General features: G+C 39.5%; 1 protein-coding gene across 4 annotated transcripts in view; it reads left to right on the forward strand.

Annotated features, from left to right (window-relative positions):
- Positions 1-970: 970 nt before the first annotated feature.
- The window catches only part of ORC4 (origin recognition complex subunit 4), an 86,036-nt gene continuing 63,914 nt past the window's right edge, over positions 971-23,092 (forward strand). Inside the window, exons 1-2 of one of the 4 annotated variants that reach the window (XM_061135131.1) lie at positions 971-989; positions 1,872-1,954. The gene's annotated coding sequence lies outside the window, so the exon portion shown is untranslated. Of the gene's footprint in view, positions 990-1,816; positions 1,955-8,506; positions 8,525-23,092 lie in introns of those variants that run through there. The other 3 variants (XM_061135130.1, XM_061135129.1, XM_061135132.1) reach the window with 3 other exon arrangements.

Genomic DNA, 23,092 nt, shown 5'->3' on the forward strand with positions numbered 1-23,092 from the left:
CAGCAAACTATTGATGGAGAGGTTTGGCCTTCCATGAAGTCAGAACAACATAAAAGTTTTCAATGGGGATTACTTGTTCAGACAAGTTACAAAGATTAGAAAAATACTCAAATTAATTATGAAATAGATAATATTCTCATCTTATGTAAAATAAATATCACGAACGTATATAGGGATAAACAATACCAGTGATATTTAACTTAAAGCATTTTAAGCTTTTAACTTTAATATGCTAATATATGAAACAAACATTAAACAAAAAAAAGCAATAATACAAGTCAAAACCTAACCAAAGGCCTCTATCAACCAAAATTTTTAAAATTTCTATGCAAGTCAGACAAAACGAAAAAAAAGGAAAATTAAACCCAGGAAGCAAAAACCAATCAAGTCTGTTCCAACACTGAAGTCAATATCCAAATCACATACAGAACCAAAAAGGGGAAAACACTCAGGTCTACAAATGGATAAGCAGTTCCGATACAATCCAGATCCCGACATTTTCCCACTCAGAAACAAATGCAGTGGAGCTTTTCCTAGGGAAAAAGGAAAAAAGCTCTCCAAATGATTTTTTTAAAGTGACATCTAGAAAGTGTGCCTCTTTCTGTCTCTCTCCCTGGCGCCTCATTGGAGGAAGGAGGGGGTTGTTTTTGTATTCTCCCCCACTGGAGCAAGACACAATCAGATGTTAGCTGGAGGAGAGAAACCACTTTTGACAACAGCAAATAAAAATAAAAAGTGCCCTTCCTGCTCTGACAGGATGGGCACCCACCTCACACACCCCTCCCCACTCCAACCCCTCCTTCACCACCCCCCCAGCACCACCCCCTCCCCACCCCGGAGCTCCACTGCGTCTGTGGTTTGGTGCTACTGTTGCCCCGGAGTTAAAGTCAGAGCCAGAGGAAGGCAATGAAGCCCCCACAGACACACTTACCTTTTCTGCCCCCCACTTTTGAGTGCCTTCCCTGGAGCTGTGGAGGATGACACAAAGGGTAATAAAGGGGGGGGGGGGGTGGAGGAGGAGGCGAAGGAGGAGGAGAGCTGGGGAAGTGGCTGCTCCTGGGTGTAGTGAGATGTCTCCAGCCAGGGCCAAGCAGCAGCAGCAGTAGCAGCAGCAGCAGCAACAGCAGAGAAGGGTCTGTGTTGCTAAGAGGCTTTTGGTCTCTTTCTCTCCTCTCACGGCCAAAGAGGAGGAGGATGGAGGGGGCTCGGGAGAGAGGCTAGTGGAGGGGTGAGGGGGTAGGAGTCGTAGATGGGGGTTTTCGAAGAAGAAGAAACTCCTTCTCCTTCTCTCTCAGGCTCAATCCCCCTCTCAGGTCTCAGGGCTGGAGGGTGGGGGAAGGAACTCAGCCGCCTTCCCCCCACCCCCCTCAATTCAAGGTTGAAGTGGGGTAAAATTAGTGTCCTGTCCCTTTAAAAATAGAAATAAAAGGTGCCCCCCCTCTGCCACTGCCTCTCTCTTCATCATCAGCTGCTGCTGCTGCTGGGGTCTCTCTGCTTGGGGGGGGAGGGGGGTTCGGGTAGAAGAGACGGGAGGCACTCACTGCGCATGTCCCTCTCTGACGGGAGGCTGGTTGGTTGAAGGCAGGAGGAGGGGGAGGGGAGGAAATGAGATGGTTTCCCAGAAGGCTCCGAGGCGATCGCGACCCGGAAGACATTGTAGCAGGGGGTAGAGAGGCGGGGGCGGAGAGTAGGAGGAAGTCGCTACTCTTTAACACCCCCAGTCCCCTCCTCCCTCCTAAGGGAAAGTGGAGGAACGGAAGTGGGCGTGGACGGAGGCGAAAGGAGATCACGTGCTTGGGCGGGAGAGGGGCGGGGTAGGGAGGCGGTGCCTGCGCGGGGCATGCCGGGAGTCTTGGTGAATTCGTTGGCAGCTGCAGGTGAAGCAGAGGAGAGAACGCTGCGAGAGGAGCCTGTGAAGCGATTCCCACCGTCTCCGGAATCTCGTTCTGCCCTGGTAAGAGATAACTTTTCCATGAGAGGTAATCTGGAGTGGACTCGCCTCAGAACGAAAGCCTTGGGCGCCTGTGGCGAAAGGCGAATCGAAAAGGAGAGGACGGAACGCTTTGGAGACTGGGAATGCGGGGAGGGGGGCAGGCTTGGCTAGGCCAGGCAGGCCAGAATCTAGGCGGGCTCCTTCCGTCTCGTGGCTTCCCTCTGAGCCAGCCGGTGGCGAATCCTGGACGAGCGTAGGGAGTGTAGATAAGCTCAGGAACCTAAATCTGTGGCATGTGTTGACTACACTCGGTGATGGTGAGAAATGTGATGGTCCAGGTGTAAGAGAGAAATGAGATCTCAGAGCCCTCAGCAGATGACTCTGTTAACTGCTTCTTCCCCTCAGAGTGGGGCACCTGTCCAGGGAGAGAAACAAGCTGTGTGAATTTTGACAACTTCTGTCATTGCGTGTATCGTTTATATTGGGTGTTACTACCACCAGTCCTTACTTCGTTAACCTCCCAGGAATTCTGGAGTGGCTTTGAGGAGGGAGCAAGCTGGCAGTTGGTTCTTCAGTAGAATTTCCCTCCGTGTCTTGCGTTGTTTCCGCAACAAAATGCCTGTGGCATTTCTCAGAAGGAGGGTATGGAATTGTGTAATTCTTGATATTGTGTCTTAGTTATCGTTGACAGAGAAGGGACATCATCAAAGTTTTCCCTTTCTGTAGTGTATATGCGAGATTTTTAAAAGGATGTTTTTAGTTTCTTTGGTTACTAGCCTCAGATTTAGAACCGTTATTTCTCAAATGCTACTGTTTTTGCTGGAAGTAATGTTTCTCTCATGTTAATTCAGAGTGTTTAAAAAAGACGGGTTTTCATTAATAATTTTTTAAGCAAAATAGCACCGTTTCTTTCTCACATTCTGTCCATACAGTCATAACTAAAACCATTACAGTCTTTCAGTTATAATTTTTTGTAAACGTGCATTGAAAGACTATCACTCATGTATGTATTTTTTTTAAAACCAAGACTATGAAATTCCTCATGTTTATTGTATTTGTATTACTTAATTCTGTAGTGATTTCTTTTAGGGTATGCTATCAGTTAAAGTTACTGCTTATTCTTCTTGTATGTTTTGACAGTGAATTTTGTTTATGCACCACTGGCTAGTGCTTTTACCACTTTATGTGTGTGCAGTAATCCTGTCAAATGGAATAAAAACTGGACTCTGGTGCCTCAAAGTTTTGTTTCTATTGAAACCAAATATATGACACTTTAGAACAAAAAAATTATAGCAGACCCATAAAAATGCTGTAGATAACAAACTTTAAATCGTTTTTTTTGTGACAAAATACTAAATGTGCAAAAGAGTGTACAAATCATAGTTATAAAATATAATGATTAGTTCTAATGATTAGTAAACAGAATGTGGGAAAACGCACAAGCCACAGATATACAGTATAATGAATAATTGTGAACACAGTATTCTGTATCAAATTAGAACATTGCAGAATTAGAACATTGCTGTCCCCTTCACTTTTATTTCAAGTATTTTTTAACCACCTTTGTCAGGATTCCTAAACAATATACATTGGTTTTGCCTTTTTTTTTTTTAATAGCCTGTATGTAACTGAATTACATGTTATCTATCATTTTCAGTCAGTCCTGTAGGTCTAGTTCATGTATTTTCACTGCTGATTGTAATGCTTATAAGTAAGTATAGTGTAGTAAGTCTTTTTGTGAACATACACAATTAATCTAACTAGTATTATGAACATTTGGATTGTGGCTAGTTTTTAGCACTTAGAAATAGTACAGCTCTGTGTAATCTTACACATGCATTTTATATATGTAGCATGCATTTCTGCAGAATGTAGATTATGCCAAACTTTTCAAAGTGAATATATCAATTTATACTCCCACCAACAATGTATGATAGATCCTTTTTTCTACAGTTTTGAAAACAGTTGGTAGTTTTTGTTTTTGCCAATCTGATGAAAGTAACTTTGTGTTATTATTTTAATTTGCAGTTCCTGATTGTTAATGGGTTTGAGCAGTTTTTCAAAAATTTATTGGCTGTTTGAGAATTGAATGTTGTGAGGCCTTATGTTCCTGAAATTGTCTTTACTGTATACTCTGTTAGTTTGACTGGGTGTAGAATTCTAAATTGGTAATGTTTCTTTTCAGATTTGAGGAGAAACTCTTAGTGTTTGATAAAAATTTGACTCCATTCTTGTTTTTAATGCTGCATTTCACTTTCTTCTCCCCTATGGAAGCTTCTGCAACCTTTTTTGTTGGAAGCTTATAGATTCTTCTCTTTGTTCTATACAGTGTTCTGAAACATCACAGTAATGTGAGATAATTTATGAGTCCATAGAAATTTATATGCATTTCATGAGTTCTTTCAGCCTAGCAACCTGTATCCCTCAGCTCTAAGGTTTCTGATTCATTTTCTGTAATTTTCTTACCTCAGTGTTTTCTGTACCTGCAATTAGACATTGTACTACTGGACCTATTTCTTTTCTCCCATTTTTCATTTTCCAGTTTTTTGCTTTACACTTTCACGGAAATTTACTTGATTTTTAAAACCTTGAGACTTTGATTTCTCCTATTGTTTTTTTGATTTTCAGTACCATTTTTTGATCTTTGTTTCCCCCCCTCCCCCGCCATGGCATTTCTAGTATTTATTTCTCTTTATGGATTGAAAGTTTTGTTTTGAGGTTTATTTCTCCCAGCACACTCTGTGTTTTCTAAGTTATTCTTTGTGTTGATGTATTTTAGTCTCACTTTAGAGGCTTTCCTTGGCTCTGTTGTGATCCTTGATTGTGTTCAAATTTTTGTAAGGAACATTGGAAACCTATTTCATGCCTCTCTTAACTTAGCTAAAGTTTGCTAGCTGTTGATGGTTCTCACTGTGGGAAGATTTGGCTGGGACAAATTTGGGAGGGAAACCCAGATATCAATTTTCTTAACATTTCTTTAGGTATTTGGAAGTTTTTTTCTCTTGGGCTAGTAAGAGTCCAACAAGGATTTTCTAATCTTCTGCTTCAGAGTCAGTGGTTCTCAGCTGTTTCAATATGATCTCCCCAAGATATTTGTCAATGTCTCAGACACACTTGGTTATCAGAAATGGGTTGCTACTGAAAACCACTAGATGCTGCAGGTGGTGTTGAACATCCTACAATGCATAGGGCAGCCACTTACAACGGAGAAAGTATCCAGTTCTAAAAGTCAGTTTTGCTTCTTGCTCCGAGGTATAAATAAGCCTGACTTCCAGTGCTCTGAGAACCAGGTGAAAACAGAGCTCAGGAATCTCAACATTCTTTTTTTTTTTTAAATTCTTTGATACTCTCACCTTCTACCATGCCTGCTGTCTCTTAGTGTAGGATCCTTCTGTATTATCCTCTCTGGAACCACTTGTCTTCTGATGGAGTGGAGTAAGGGCTTCTGCTTAATTTTGACCATTTAGTACTGCAGGCCTTTTGGAGATGGTTTTGTCAATGAATTTTAACCCAAACTAAAATACTGGCTATGTTATGTGTTTATCTTATTTGAACAGGATTGGCTGATGAGTCTAGATAGCTTTGTACATTGTACTAATGCTTTAATGGGAAAATAAGATATGAGTTGAACATTATAAACTAGGAGGTGGATGAAACCTGGAATAGATAGTTGGCTTCCCTGGTGGCTCAGATGGTAAAGAATCTGCCTACAGTACAGGAGACCCAGGTTCAATCCCTGGATCGCGAAGATCCCCTGAAGACGTGAATGGCTACCCACTCCAATGTTCTTGCCTGGAGAATTCCATGGACAGAGGAACCTGGGGGACTACAGTCCATGGGATTGCAACGAGTCAGGCATGAGTAAGCAACTAACACTTTCACTCTCACATTCCCCATTCTTTTATTTCAATTTGTTTCCCCCTTTTCACTCCTAGTGTGGCTTAGATAGTTATCTTCACACAAGCATGTGTTGACATTGCTAGTTTTTTAATAATAATTTTCCATTAATCTCACATAGTTCTCTTTCTCCCTCTTCACCTCCAATAAAGTCTTTGTCTATTGTATTTTATACTGCTTCTTTCATTAATACTGGAATTGAGATTTCTATGATGTTTTGTCTAATGAAGTATGAAGGTTGAAGTCAGATTTGGCAAGATTAAAATTCTAAGTGTGTTAGTTTTCTTTGGGCACACTCATGCACATCTTCAGTTTTCCTTAATCTTTCCACAGTGTATAAAAATAAACGCTTTTTATATGGATGACCCAGAAATGTCAACTTATACTGCTCTCTTAAAATAATCACTTCTCTTAATAGTTCCATATGTATCTACATCAACTTACTTTATAATGAGTAAATACCTAAAATATTTTCTCTAAAACCTGTTGGTTTATATTATGTCCAGGTGTGTTATAGCACCACTTTGATGCAATGTCTGATGGCATAATGTATTTAAAAAATTATGTTGAAATAATTTTATGTGACATACTTTTTAAAAGTTAAAATTTTGTTTTTACAGTTACTACTGATTACTTTGTATACTCAAATCGTAATATACATTACTTAAGTATGCAACATGATTACTTTTTAAGTTCCCAAAAATTAATATACATTCAGTGTAAAAGTAAAAAATGAAATTCATCTATAATCTCTACACTCATAAATAATTCTGTTAAGATGTTGATATATGTTATTTCAGTATTTTTTTACCTGTTTCTGTACATTTATTAGCAAAACTGGATTATAGAGTTTTGTTGTATACTTTTAAAAGAAATAACATTTAGCTAGCATCTTTCCACTGTATTACATACTTGTATAAAATAATATGATATTTATTTGCTTTATATTACAGAAATCTGCCAGCCTCTAGGAGCTGTGTTCCTGAATAATGCCTTGATCAGTGTTACTTCTCTTTAAAATAAAATATTAAAAGAATTCCACTTTCCCTATATAAATGCTCTTCAAGCATCTGATTTTTAAAAACAAGAACAAACAGATGAATTAATCTTAAAGTAACTTTAAAGTAGTTTTAAAGTAGCTAGCATTTCCCTTGAATTACCATTCATTGTTTTGCAAATATTCCTGTAGGGTCACAATCTGCTAAAGCAGATTTTGCCTGTACATTTTTTTTTAACTTCATTTTATAGATTATCTGTCTTACTGACTTAGACTGCCTTTGTGCTTACATTTCATTTTCACAAATCTTTTATAAGATTGTATTGCCACCTGGTTTTCACAAATTTTGACTTTGAGTGTGCCTTTTTTTCTTTCTTCGAAATTTTTTAACAAATATGGGGTTTTTGATTATAGAGTACAGTGAATTGCTATATAGCCACACTCACCCAGCTCATCTTACTATAACCTAGTTTCCTTTATTATTAATATCTTACCTTAGTGCGGTATGTTTGTTGCAATTGATGAACCAGTATTGATACATTATTGTTAATCAAAGTTCATAGCTTACATTAAGGATCCCCCTTTGAATTGAACAGTATGGGTTCTGACAAAATGTATAATGACATATATCTGCTCTGACAGTATCATACAGAATAGTTTAACTTCTCTAAAAGCTCCTGTGTTCTATGCTCCCATTCATGCCTTGAACTCTTGGCAGCTAATGATTTTTTCATGATCTCCCTAGTTGTGCTTTTTCCAAATTGTCATATAGTTGGAATCATACAGTGTTTACCCTTTTCAGGTTGGCTTTTTCCCTTAGCAATATGCCTCCCAAGTTTTTTCCATTTCTTTTCATGACTTGATAGCTCAGTTCATTTTAGCACTGAGTATTTCATCTGATGGATGTATCACAGTTTGTTTATCCATATACCCACTGAAGGACATCTTGGTGCTTCCAGATTTTGGCGTTTATGACAGAAGTTGTCATAAACATTCAGATGCAGGTCTTTTTGTGGACAAAAGTCTTCAGTTCACCTGGGTGAAATACCAACATTCCTGATTGCTAGATTATGTTTAGTTTTGTAAGAAACTGCCAAACTGCCTACCAAAGTGAGTGTACCTACCGTTTTGCATTCCTGGCAGCAGTAAATCAGAATTCTAATTACTTCATGTCATCCTAGCATTTGATACAAACAATCCATTGTTATGGATTTAGTCATTTTATTTATTTATTGGCTGTGCTTTCTCTAATTGTGGCAAGCAGGGACTACTCTTCATTGTGGTGTGTGGACTTCTCATAGCAGTGGCTTCTACTGTCGTGGATCACAGGCTCTAGGCGTGTGGACTCTAGGGTACCTGAGCTTTAGTAGTTGCAGCACATAGGCTCAGTAGTTGTGGGCCACAAGCCTAGTTGCTCCTAGACATGTGGCATTTTCCCAGACCGGGGATTGAACAGTGTCCTCAACATTAGTAGGCGGATTTTTATCCACTTCACCAATGGGAAGTTCTGGATTTAGTCATTCTAGCAGGTATAGATTGTTGTTTTAATATGCAGATCCCCAGTGATACATGATATTTCTGGAAGTATACCCAGAAGTGACATCTCTGGATCACATAGTAACTTTATTTTTACTTTTTTAAGGACCCTACGTACTGTTCTCTATACTGGCTGTGGAACTTACATTCCCACAAACAATGTAAGTGGGTTCCCTTTTCTACACACCATCTCCAACGTTTATTTTTTGTAGACTATTGTTCATAGCCACTCTGACCTATGTGAGGTGATAACTCGTTTTCCGTCACTCAGGTGTGTCCAACTCTGCAACCCCATGAACTGCAGCATGCCAGGCTTCTGAGTCCTTCACCATCTCCCAGACTCGTGTCCATTGAGTTGGTGATGCCATCCGTCATCATCTCATGCTCTGTTGTCTTCTTCTCCTCCTGTCTTCAATCTTTCCTAGCATCAGGGTCTTTTCCAGTGAGTCAGCTCTTCGCATCAGGTGGCTAAATATTGGAGCTTCAGGATCAGTTCTTCCAGTGAATAATAAGGGTTGATTTTCTTCAGTATTGATTGGTTTGATCTCTTTGCTGTTCAAGGGAGTCTTCTCCAGCACCACAGTTCGAGGGCATCAATTCTTCTGTGCTCCACCTTTTTTATTGTCCAGCTGTCACATCTGTACATGACTACTGGAAAAACTATAGCTTTGACTGTATGAACCTTTGTCAGCAAAGTAGTGTCTGCTTTTTTTCCCAAGGAGCAAGCGTCTTTTAATTTCATGGCTGCAGTCACCGGTCTCAGTGATTTTGGAGCCCAAGAAAATAAAATATGTCACTATTTCTGTTGTTTCTCCATTTATTTGCCATGAAGTGATGGGACCTGATGCCATGATCTTCATTTTTTGAATGTTGAGTTTTAAGCTAGCTTTTTCACTCTCCTCTTTCACCTTCATCAAGAGGCTCTTTAATTTCTCTTCACTTTCTGCCATAAAGATGGTGTCATCTGCATATCTGAGGTTACTGATATTTCTCCCCACAGTCTTGATTCCAGTTTGTGCTTCATCCAGCCCGGCATTTCACATGATGTACTCTGCATAGAAGTTAAATAAGCAGGGTGACAATGTAAAGCCGGGACGTACTTCTTTCTCAGTTTGGAACCAGTCTGTTATTCCATATCTGGTTCTAACTGTTGCTATTTGACCTACATGCAGGTTTCTCAGGAGACAGGTCAGGTGGTCTGTTATTCCCATCTCTTGAAGAATTTTCCACAGTTTGTTGTGATCCACACAGTCAAGGCTTTAGCATAGTCAATGAAGCAGAAGTAGATGTTTTTCTGGAATTCTGTAGCTTTTTCTGTGAACCAACGAATGTTGGCATTTTGATCTCTAGTTCCTCTACCTTTTCAAAATCCAGCTTGTACATCTGGAAGTTCTCATTCATGTAGTGTTAAAACCTAGCTTGAAGGAGTGTTAGCATTACTTTGCTATCATGTGAAATGAGTGCACTTGTGCAGTAATTTGAACATTCTTTTAACATTGCCCTTCTTTGGGATTGGAATGAAAAATGACATTTTCCAGTCCTGCGGCCACTGCTGAGTTTTCCAAATTTGCTGGCATGATGAGTGCTTTAACAACATCTTTTAGGATTTGAAATACCTCAACCATCACCTCCACTAGCTTTGTTCATTGTTATGCCTCCTAAGACTCGCTTGAACTTCACACTCCAGGATGTCTGGCTCTAGGTGAATGATCACACCATCGTGGTTATCTGGATCATTAAGATCTTTTTTGTATAGTTCTTCTGTGTATCTTGCCATCTCTTCTTAATATCTTCTGCTTCTGTTAGGTCCATACTGTTTCTGTCCTTTATTATGCCTATCTCTCCATAAAGTGATAGCTCATAAACTGTAGTTTGAATTTTATTTCTCTAACAGTTGACTGGGTTGAGCATTTTTTCATGTGCCTGTTGGCGATCTGTATACGTATTTTGGAGAAATGTCTATTTAGGTCTTTTGCCTATTTTTTGACTGGGTTTTTGTTTGTTTGTTTTGTGCTATGTATTTTGGAAGTTAATCCATTGTCAGTTCCATCATTTGCAAATATATTTTCTTAGTCCACTTGTCATTTCATTTTGCTTATGGTTTCCTTTGATGTTCAAAAGCTTTTAAGTTTAATTAGGTATCTTTTTTTTTTTTTTTTTTGCTCTTATTTCCATTACTCTGAAAGTGAAAGTGAAATCCCTCAGTTGTGTCTGACTCTTCAAGACCCCATGGACTGTAGCCTGCCAGGCTCCTCCGCCCATGGGATTTTCCAGGCAAGAGTACTGGAGTGGGTTGCCATTTCCTTTTCCAGGGGATCTTCACAACCCAAGGATCGAACCCGGGTCTCCCACATTGTAGGCACACGCTTTACCATCTGAGCCACCAGGGAAGTCCATTACTCTAGGAGATCCAAAAAATATTGTTGCTAATTTTATGTCAAAGAGTGTTCTGCCTATGTTTTCCTCTTTAACTCTTTTGAACTTATTTCGTATATGATTTTAGAGAATGTTCTAATTTAATTCTTCTGCATGTAGCTGTCCAGCTTTCCCAATACCAATTGCTGAAGAGACTTTCTCCAGTATATATTCTTGCCTCCTTTGTCATAGATTAATTCAGCAGGTTAATTGACCATAGGTGTGGGCGTTTATTTCTGGACTTTATATCTTGCTCCATTTACCTCTGTGTCTATTTTTGTGCTAGTACAGTACTGTTTTCACTATTGTATTTTTGTAACATAGTCTGTAGTCAAGGAGCACAATTCCTCTAAGTATTCTTTCTCAAGATTGTTTTGACTCTTTAGGGTCTTTTATGTTTCCCTACGATGTTTAAAATTGTTTATTTCAGTTCTGTGAAAAATACCATTGGTAATTTAATAGGGATTGAATTGAATCTGTAAAATGCCTTGGGTAGTATGGTCATTTTAACAGTATTAATTCTTCCATATCAAGAACACAGTATATCTTTCCATCTTTGTGGGTCATCTTCAGTTTATTTCATCAGAGTCTTATAGTTTTTGTAGTACAAGTCTTTCGCCTCTTTAGTTAGGTTTATTCCCAGGTATTTTATTGTTTTTGATGTGATGGGAAATGAAATTGTTTCCATTTTATTGACCTAAAATTGCTTGTAGTAGTAGCCTCTTATGATCTTTTGTAGTTTTGTTGTGTCAGTTGTAACTTCTCTGTTTTCATTCCTGATTTTATTAATTTGGGTCTGCTTTTTCTTGATGAATCTGGCTAAAAGTTTATCTCAAAGAACCAGCTTTTAGTTTTCTTTTTAAAATTAATTTGCTTTTTAAAATTAGAGAATAATTACTTTACAGTATTGTGATGGTGTTTGTCATACATCAACATGAATCAGCATTAGGTCTACATATGTCCTCACCCTCTTGAAACCATCTCCTACCTCCTTCCCCATCCCACCCCTCTAGCTTGTCACAAGGCATTGGTTTTGTGATCCCGTCATACACTGAACTCCCGTTAGCTATCTGTTTTACATATGTTTATGTTTCAATGTTATTCTCTCAAATCATCCCACTCACTCATTCTCCCACTGTGTCCAAAATGTCTGTGTGTCCTTTGATGCCCTGCAAGTAGGATTATCAATGCTATCTTTGTAGATTCCACATTTATGCATTAATATATGATTTTGTCTTTCTGACTGACTTCACTCTGTATAATAGGCTCTATGTTCATTCACCTCATTAGAACTGACTCAGATGCATTCATTTTCTTAGCTGAGTAATATTCCATTTTGTATATGTACCACAGCTTCCTTATCTATTCTGTTGATGGACATCTAAGTTACTTCCATGTCCTAGCTATTGTAAATAGTGTTGCAATGAACATTAGGGTACGTGTGTCTTTTTCACTCCCTGTGTCTTTTTCAGGTCAGGTTTCCTCAGGGTAGTGAGTTTCCCAGTAGTGGGATCACTGGGTTGCATGGTAGCTTTATTCCGAGTTGTTTTTTTTTTTTTTAAGAATCCCCATACTATTTCCATAGTGGCTGTATCAATTTGCATTCCCACCGACAGTTTAAGGGACTTCCCAAGTGGCACCTGCTAGTGCAGGAAATGTAAGAGATGCGGGTTTGAACCCTGGGTGGGGAAGATCCCTTGGAGAAGGACATGACAACCCACTGCTAGTGCAGGAGATGTAAGAGATATGGGTTCAAACCCTGCGTCGGAAAGATCCCCTGGAGAAGGGCATGGCAACCCAATTCAGTACTCTTGCCTGGGAGCTTCCCATGGGCAGAGGACCCTGGTGGGTACAGTCCATAGGGTCACAAAGAGTCTTACGTGACTGAAGTAACTTAGCAAGCATGCATGCACACAACAGTGTAAGTGGGTTCTCTTTTCTTCACATCCTCTCCAGCATTTATTGTTTGTAGACTTTCTGATTATGGTCATTCTGAACAGGGGGAGAGAATACATCATTGTAGCTTTGATTTGCGTTTCTCTAATAATGAGTGATATCGAACATCTTTTCATGTGTTTATTAGCTTTTGGAGAAATGTCTGTTTAGATACTCTGCCCACTTTTTGATTGGGTTCTTTATCTGGTATTGAACTGCATGAGCTGTTTGTATATTTTGGAGATTAATTCTGACGTTGTTTTGTTTGCTATTAATTTCTCCCATTATGAGGGTTGTCTTTTACCTTGCTTGTAATTTTCATCACTGTGCAAGTGATGAAGCTTTGTAAGTTTAATTAGATCCCATTTGTTTATTTTTGTTTTTATTTCCATTACCGAATGGGATGGGTCATAGAGAATCTTGCTGTGGTTTATGTCAGAGAGTGTTTTCCTCTAAGTGTTTAATAGTTTCTGGTCTTAGGTTTAGGAAAGAACCAGCTTTTAATTTCATTGATCTTTTCTTTTTTTTTCCTTTTTTTTTAACATCTGTACTTAATTGATTTCTGTTCTGGTCCTTACTATTTCCTTCCTTCTACTAACTTTAAGTTTTGTTTGTTCTTGTTTCTCTAGTTCTTTTAGGTGTAAAGTTAGATTGTTTGACATTTTTTTCCTGTTTCACAAAATAAGCTTGTATTACTATAAACTTCCCTCTTGTAACTGTTTTTGATGTATCCCATAGGTTTTGTTCCTTTTTTGGCCTCACCACACAGCATGTGGCATCTTAATTTCCAGACTTAATTTCAAACCTCTCCTTGCATTGGAAGGGCAGAGTTTTAACCACTCAACTGTCAGGGAAGTCCCCGGATTCCGTCAGTTTTGGATCTTTGTTTTCATTTTTATTTGTCTCTTGATATTTCTCAATTTTCTCTTTGGCTACATCAGTGATCTATTTGTTATATTTTCCTGGTTTTTTTTTTTTTTTTAAATTTTATGTGTGTGGTAGATTGTTATGTTTTTCGATACCTTGGAGAACTGGTCTTCTGTAAAAGACATCCTGTGTGTCCCCACAGTGCTCTCCCCTCTTCTCACCTAAGCTATATGTTCTAGAGTGTTCTCCTAAGAGGGCCTCATGAGTCCTACTGTTGTGCCAGGTTGAGTACATGGGCAGTGTGATAGGTTTGTTTCCCCTTAATCTGCTTGGTTGCTACACCCTACCTTGTTTGGATGTTGCTGGCTATTGTTTAGTGGGACCTGGAAACAAGGTGCCTGGTTGCAGACCTCTTAGGGGCACTGGGCCTAGTACCAACTCTACTGGGCAGAATCAGGGTCCCCAAGCTACTGGGACTGTTGCCCATCCACTAACCTCAACTAATCTGAGGTTAGTAGTGGGCTACTGGCAGACAGAGCTGGTTTCTGGAATTTGGCTGCAGGCCCCTGAGCTACCAGAGACCATTTCTAATCATTGTTTGGGCAGGGAGGGTTGGTTCCTGACACAGCTGGGTATGAGTCCAGGGTGTCCCAGAGTTTTCAGTTGCCTGCTGGTAGACAGGACCAGCTAGTTCCTCTGTAGGGTTTGGCTTACTGTAGGTGTGTTGTCGATAAGCTGCAGGGTTGTAGTTTTCTGGTCTCTCCCTGCTGATGGTTGAAAGTTTTCCAGAGGCTGGTGCAGATTTCCTGGTGGAAGGGCTGGTGCTTGCCCATCTGTGGGTCGGGCTGTGTCTTGGCCCTCTGGTGGGCAGGATCATATATAGAGTGATATCTAGAGGCAGCTATAGGCTCAGGAACAGTTTAGGCATCCTGTCTACTGATGGGTGGGTTTGTGTCCCTGCCCAGTTAGTTGTCTGACCTGAGGTGGTCCATCACTGGTACCTACAGGCTGTTGAGTGGGGCCAGGTGTTGGTGCTGAGTGAACATGACAGCCGCTGGCAGTCATGTTCATGCAGTTAAATGTTCCCACATCTGTCAGTTACCAGTGTCTTATGTCCGCAGGGTGAGCTTCAGCCTCTTGCTGTCTCTGGAGGAGACTCAGATCATTAAGTAGGTCTGACCCTGGCTCTTGTCAAGTTAGTGTTTTTGTGCTGGATCCCAATGTGCATGGTTTTTTGTATTCACCTTTCAAGAGTTCTCCCAGCCCTGTGGGGCTTGTTCAATTAAACCTGTTTGCCTTCAAAGCCAATGCTCTCCAGGCTCATCTTCCTGGTGCTGGACCCCTGGGCTTGGGAGCCGACATGGAACTCAACTCTCATGCCTGTGGTAGAACCTGTGCGATATAATTATTCTCCATTTTGTGGGTCACCTACCTGGGGGAAATGTGATTTGATTATATCGCAAGTCTGCCTTTTCTACCCATCTTGTGGCTCCTTCTTTATATCTTTAGTTGTATAAGATATTTGTTGGCAGGTTCCAGTCTTTTTCGTATATGATTGTTCCTGCAGTTAGTGTGATTTTGATGTTCTCATGAGAGGAGGTAAGCTCAGGATCTTTGTACTCTGCCATCTTTGCCACTCTCTCCTCCAAGTTCTTTGATGTTCAAGAAGGCATTTGGAAATGGTACTGCTTTTAAGACCCGTGATGAACACAATGCCACCAGGGGTTTCACTGTAGAGCTTGGATAGCAGACTGGTCTTACCATAGCCTGTGAAGCCTGTGTAGACCAGGTCATCCTCTGGGTATGCAGGCAGTAGTCCCTTGCAACAGAGTGCTCTAAAACAGAAGATTATTTATGTATGGAAATGCCTCAGTTATCTGGAGATCAGACATTTGGCAGTCTAAGTCTAAGTCTGGAATGGCTTCGAACTCGGACACACAAAAAGTGTTGTCATATATAAGTTTTGATTTTTCTTTTTTGACCTTTAATCTCTGTATTTTTTTTTAGCTATATTTTTACTATTCATTTTTAGTTTATTTCCATCATGGTATTAGAACATACTTTAACATGATTTCTATTCTTGTAAGTTTTAGGTGTGTATATGGCCCAGATTTGGAGAAGGGAATGGCAGCCCACTCCAGTATTCTTGCCTGGAGAATCCCATGGACAGAGCAGCCTGGCGGGCTACAGTCCATGGGGTCTCACAGAGTTGGACACGACTGAGTGACCAGCACATATGGCCCAGAATGTAGCTGGTGAATGTGATGTGTGAATTTCAGAAGAATATGTATTGTATTATTGGGGAGTTAATTACTTTATCAGTAGTAATGTCTCTTTATTCCCAGTGCTGCTTCTTGCTTAATCTAAATTTAATATAGTTACTTAAACTCTTTTTGGATTATTGTATGTCTTCTTCCATTTCTGTACTTTGTGTCATTATTAAAGTTGATTTCTTAGAGAGAACATAAGGTTGTTGCTTGTTTTTTTTACTTACTATTTTATTAGTCTATTTATTTAGAACATTGACATATAGAGTCATTACTGATATAGTAAATACTATTTAGCATATTTATTACTGCATTGTCCCCCCACCTTTGTTTTGTTTTGTTTTGCTTTTTTGACTGCCTCATATGCATGTGGGACTCTTCCCCAACCAGGGATCAAACCTGCATCCTCTGCATTGGAAGCACAGAGTTTTAACCACTGAACCACCAGGAAGGTTCTGGATTGTTTTTCTTATTCTTTGTTTCTTTTTTGTCCTCCTCTGCCTCTTTTTTAATGCCTTCTCTGGTTTTAACCAGGCATTTTGCATTCAGGTTCTTTTCCTCTTTCAAGCTATAAATTATACTTTCTAAAAACTTTTTTCAGTGGTTGCTGTAGCATTTGCAGTATAGATTTGTAAGCAATCCAGATACACTTCAAATAAAACTATACTCATATTGTTGAACAGGTAGTATAAGTGTCACTTAACAGAATGTTTCCAGTTCATCACTTCTGTCCTTTTTAACATTCTTTCTCTCATCATTACTACATTTTTAAGCATTATCAATTGTATCCTTTTTTTCTGTGCCACTGTTTTCATTTTTGGCATTTCTTTTTGATTCATTCTTTGGTTCCATTGCCTGTGTGTTGTTACCAGTTGTCTGTTTTTCTTGTTAGATCCCATAGGATGTTAGTCATAGTTGTTTTAAATTCCTAGTGTGTTTATTCCAAATTCTGTGCCATGTTTGAATATCATTCTGTCTCTTCAGTCTCTTCAATCTATATGTGTTTTTTCCTCCTTTTACTATGCCTTGTAATTTTCTATTAAAAGCCGTACTTGATGTACTAGGTATAAGAAACTGAGGTAGATAGGTCATTAGTGTGATAATTTTTGTTCCTTTATCTCAAAGGTAGGCTGTGTTTATTGTTTACTGTACCTGTAGATGTCAGAAGCTAAAATTGTGTCCTTTTATTTCTGCTCTTTTCTTTTAATTTCTTTAGCAGTTTCTTAAATAAGGTCTGAGAGTTGTTCTTTCAGTTGTAATCCTCTGTTAATGTACCCACTCCCTGTTGATATACTCTGTGACAGGAAGGGAAACATTTCATATTTCTGTAATTTGGTCTCACTTGTTTTGTGTGTTTGTCAGAGTCTGTGTGCCTAGGATGTGACCGTCACACATGCCTCTCAGCTCCCTTCCTCCACACCCCAACATAACACACATTAAGCTCTTTAGACGAGTCAGGAAACCTAAAAGGGGCTAGAGTTCTATATTTTTTTTCCTCAGGTCATTAAGGCTCTGGTAAATAGTTTCTTTTCGGGGCAAGCCCTGTTAAAGAGGACACAGTGCTCTTAGATGTAATTCAGTATTGGAACTTTTCCCTTACACCTGTTGAAGCAGGAGATTTTTCTCTGGTCTTGTCTGAGAACCTAGCAAGGTTCCTGGAGATAAAATTCAGGAAAGTTTGGAGACCTCCCTAAGACTGGGTCCTTTTGGAGTTTTTAACTTAAACTACATTGAGTCTCCAGCAGTTTGTCAATTACATTTTAAGTTTTCATACCTTGGATCTGGCTTCAGTGTAATTTATGTCTCCCAGCTTCTGCTCCAGTAAGCCGTCATTCTCTATATCTGCACATGTGTCTAATTTTGAAGGAAACAGTTTGTCTTATGGCCTTATTCTCCTATGGATCAACAGCAAGTTGTTGTTTTTTAGTTTGTTCAGCTTTTTTCTTGTGAGGACAAGAGCATCAACCTCCAAGCTCCTTCCATTCAGACGTAAAGGCTTGATCCTTTTTAAACAAAAAAATTGCATGTTATTGTTGCAGTTTCTAAACCAAATTCGTCAGGACTATAGTTGAAGAGCAGTTGTGTCTCATTGTGTTTCTATTGTGACTTAGTTAACTGATTTTCTACTCTTGGATATTTTACTTATACTGTTCATAGCCAGAGCTATATTAAACATTGTTTTAGCTAAGTATTTGTGCATATCTGTAATTGTTTCTTTTCAGTAGATTCTTAAAGTGCAGTTGCTGAACATAAAACAGTATAATTGTGACTTCTAGTAATGTGTGTTTGTAACATTATTGTGTTAGTTCCATTAACCACAATTTGACCAATCCTAAGTATTTGTCTCAACTGAAACAAAACACTTTTGTGTCCCAAAAATGGTATCTCATTTAATCTTTTTTACTTAGTTTTAATAAAGAGCTGCATTTTAAAGATATTTTATTTCCCTAACTTATTTTGTACTAATATTAGAATAATGCTTAATAATTTTGCCACTGACCAGTCAGTGGTAGTTAATAAATGGAATGTTAAACAATGAAACTTTACAGTTTACTACCTTAATATTGTTATAATATATTCCATTCATTAATCACTGAAGCAAGAGCTACTTACAGATGCTTAATCATACAATAAACTCTGATTAACAAATTTGTACGTTTCTATCAATAAACATATGTAATTTAACAAAGTAAGTAAATGTTTTGTTCCAATGGTTAAATTGATAGTGTGGTTACTTAAATTGAGCATTTTCAGTTTAAAGAAATCTTACAGTCTAACTTTTATTGGGAAGAGTGGTAATGTTTAAACTCATATATAGGCAACCACTTAAACTTGGATTAGTGAGTTTTTGTTGTTGCTTGTTTTCTCTAGAATGCTATTAAATATTGGTAGTAATAGTAGTGAATATATTGGGCTTCTGTGGTGGCACAATGGGAAAGAATCTGCCTGCTAATGCAGGAAATGCAAGTTTGATCCCTGGGTTGGGAACATTCCCTGGAGAAGGAAATGACAACCCACTCCAGTATTTTTGCCTGGGAAATCCCATGAACAGAGAGTCCTGATGGGCTACAGTCCATGAGATCACAAAAGAGTTGGACACAACTTTGCAAATAAACAACAACAGTGAACATATTGTTCATGATTTTATTTGCAAAACTGTTTATAGTGGATTTTTGGTACCTATCCTATGTCAAATTAAAAAACCAGGTTTCTAGCATTATCAAAGATGCTCTTATTTACATATTTGCTAATAAATATTTGAGTCAGAGTCTTTGTTTCTCTCTATGGTTTTTGTGTGAGCTTTATCTTTGAAAGTTTTTTATTCTTTGTCTGGTTTTGACTCTCCCTCCTTCAGTTCAGTTCAGTTCAGTCGCTCAGTCGTGTCCAACTCTTTGCGACCCCATGAACCGCAGCACGCCAGGCCTCCCTGTCCATCACTAACTCCCAGGGTCCACCCAAACCCATGTACACTGAGTCGGTGATGCCATCCAACCATCTCATCCTCTGTTGTCCCCTTCTCCTCCTGCCCTCAATCTTTCCCAGCATCAGGGTCTTTTCAAATGGATCTGCTCTTCACATCAGGTGGCCAAAGTATTGGAGTTTCAGCTTCAACATCAGTCCCTCCAGTGAACACCCAGGACTGATCTCCTTTAGGATGGACTGGTTGGATCTCCTTGCAGTCCAAGGGACTCTCAAGAGTCTTCTCCAGTACCACAGTTCAAAAGCATCAATTCTTCAGTGCTCAGCTTTCTTTATAGTCCAACTCTCACATCCAAACATGACCGACCACTGGAAAAATCATAGCCTTGACTAGACAGACCTTTGTTGGCAAAGTAATGTCTCTGCTTTTTAATATGCTGTCTGGGTTGGTCATAACTCTCCCTCCTTGGGCTTGATTAATTTGCCCAAGTGGCTCATAGAATTCAGAGAAACGTTTTACTTACTAAGTAACCAGTTTTTTATGAAAGGATGTAGCTGAGGAACAATCATTTGGAAAAAATACATATAGCAGGGTATGAGGAAGTGGAAGTGGAACTCTAACATCATCTCAGAATGGCCATTACACTCCCCAAATCTTCACATGTTCACCAACTAAGAAGTTCTTCAAAACCAGTATGTTTTGGGATTTTCATGGAGGAGGCTTCATTACATAGGCATGATGAACCATTAACTCCATTTCTCACGATGAATCATTTAACTCCTTTCTCCCTTCTCAAGAGGGAGGCATGGCCAAAAAATTCTAAGCTTCTAATCATGAATTGGTCTTCCTGCTGACTAGCCCTCATGCAGGACACGTACAGGAGCCTACTAAGTCATCTCATTGGAACAAAAGACACTCTTATTACCCAGGAAATCACTGGAGTTTTAGGATCCCTGTGTCAGTAACTGGTTTCAGTAACCAAATATTAAAGCAAAAAAATGCTCCTGGTGCTCTCATCACTTAGAAAATTGCAAGGGTTTCTGAAACTCTGTGCCAGAAACCAGGGATAAAGACTAAATTTTATCTCACAAATACTGTAAGCTTTTCTCTAAATTTTAGCTTGGTCATATCCTCTAGATTTTTTTGGCATTTTTTTTTTTTTTGTAGTTTTGCTTTTCTTTCTTTTTTCTGAAGAGGAAGTTTACAGTATTCATGACTGATTCTTAGTATTAATAACTGGATTATCATTACTTTTATGTTTTTAATAAATTCTGAAAGGGAGTGTGTTAGTTATTTGTTGCTGTGTGGCAAACTAAAATAGTCGCAATCAGTAATTGCTTAAAAAAGTATTTATTTTCCCACACAGTTTCTGTGGATCAGGAATTCTGGAACAGTTTAGATAGACGGTTGTGGCTCTTGCGTTATAGTTAAGATGTTAGCTGTAGTTGCAGTCATCTGAAGGCTTGACAGGAGGTGGAAAATCTGCATCCAAACTGGTTAACTCATGTGGTTGGCAAGTTACTACTGACTCCTCAGTTCCTTACCACGTAGACATCTTTGTTGGGTTGCCTGACTGTCTTCCTTACATGGCAGGTAGCTTCACCCAGAGCAGGTGATCCAGGGAAAGTCAAACCTTCTATCCTCAGAAGTCACCCTCCATAAATAATAGGTTAGTGCAAAAGTATTTGCAGTTTTACATTGTTAGAATTTGCCATTTAACTTCAGATACGCAGATGACACCACCCTAATGGCAAAAAGTGAAGAGGAATTAAAGAGCCTCAATGATGAAGGTGAAAGAGAAGAGTGAAAAAGCTGGCTTAAAACTCAGCATTCAAAAAATTAAGATCATGGCATCCAGTCCCATAACTTCATGACAAATAGATGGGGAAACAATGGAAACAGTGACAGAATTTATTTTCTTGGGCTCCAAAATCACTGCAGATGGTGACTGCAGCCATGAAATTAAAAGATGCTTGCTCCTTGGAAGAAAAGCTATGACTAAACTAGGTAGCATATTATAAAGCAGAGACATCACTTTGCCAACAAAGGTCTATATGGTCAAAGTTATGGTTCTTCCAGTAGCCATGTATGGATGTGAGAGTTGAATAAAGAAGGCCACTGGAGAATTGATGCTTTTGAACTGTGGTGTTGGAGAAGATACTTGAGGGTCATTTGGACCGCACAAAGATCAAACCAGTCAATCCTAAAGGAAGACAACTCTGAATATTCATTAGAAGGACTGATGCTGAAGCTAAAGCTCCAGTACTTTGGCCACCTGATGTAAAGAGCCGTCTCATCGGAAAAGACCCTGATCCTGAGAAAGATTGAGGACAGGAGGAGAAGGGGGCGACAGGATTAGATGGTTGGATGGCATTATTGACTCAATGGACATGAGTTTGAGCAAACTCAGGGAAGAACAGGGAAGCCTGGCGTGCTGCAGTCCTTGGGATTGCAGAGTCAGACATGACTGAGCAACCGAACAACAAATTGGAATACATTCTTAAATGTTACGTTATACATCATTTTAACATTCATTTCTTGCTTTATGTTGCTTGCTAATGACTTACTGTGCTGTACTGTGGTTAGTCGCTCAGTCGTGTTCAACTCTTTGTGACCCCATGGACTGTAGCCTACCAGACTCCTGTGTCCATGGGGATTCTCCAGGCAAGAGTACTGGAGTGGGTTGCCATGCCCTCCTCCGGGGATCTTCCCAACCCAGGGATCAATCCCAGGTCTCCTGCCTTGCAAGCAGATTCTTTACTGATTGAACCACCAAGGAAGCCCAATAATACTGGAGTTTGGTAGACTATCCCTTCTCCAGGGGATCTTACCAACTCAGGAATCAAACCGGGGTCTCCTGCATTGCAGGCAGATTCTTTACCAGCTGAGCTTCCAGAGAAGCCAAATGACTTATTACTTGCTGTTTATTTAATGTATTTTAGACTGTGGAAATGATGTTAGACAAGAAGCAAATTCGAGTTCAAAATGGTTCCTAAAGCAGTGGAGACAACTTGCAACATCAACAGCGCCTTTGGCCCAGGAACTGCTGACAAACATACATTGCAGTGGTGGCTCAAGAAGTTTTGCAAAGGAGACAAGAGCCTTGAAGATGAGGAGCAGTGGGTGGCTTTTGGAAGTTGACAATGACCAATTGAGAGAATCATGGAAGCTGATCCTCTTATAATTACTCTAGAAGTTGCCAAAGAACTCGCCATCAACCATTCTTCAATTGTTCAGAATTTGAAGCAAATTGGAAAGGTGAAAAAGCTTGATAAGTGGGTGCCTCGAGCTGACCACAAATCAAAAAAATTAACATTTTAAAGTGTCATCCTCTCTTATTCTGTGCATTAACAGTGAACCATTTCTCTATCGGATTGTGACATGCAATGAAAAGTGGATTTTATACAATCTGCAACAACCAGCTCAGTGGTTGGATTGAGAAGAAGCTCCAAAGCACTTCTCAAAGCCAAACTTGGACACACACAAAAAAGGATCATGGTCGCTGTTTAGTGGTGTGCTGCCGGACTGATTCACGACAGCTTCCTGAATCCTGGAAAAGCCATGACATCTGAGAAATATACTCAGCAAGTCAATGAGATGCACCGAAAGCTGCAACACCTATAGCTGGCATTGGTCAACAGAAAGGGCACAGTTTGTCTGCAAGACAGTGCCTGACTGTGTGTCTCACAGCCAACACTTCAAAAGTTGAATGAATTGGGCTATAGAATTTTGACTCATTCTCCATATTCACCTGACCTCTAGCTAACTGACTACCGCTTCTTAAAAAGCCTCCACAACCAGCAGGATGCAAAAAATGCTTACCA

The sequence above is a fragment of the Dama dama genome, chromosome 33 (assembly GCF_033118175.1).
Source record: "Dama dama isolate Ldn47 chromosome 33, ASM3311817v1, whole genome shotgun sequence".
Taxonomy (NCBI): Eukaryota; Metazoa; Chordata; class Mammalia; order Artiodactyla; family Cervidae; genus Dama; species Dama dama.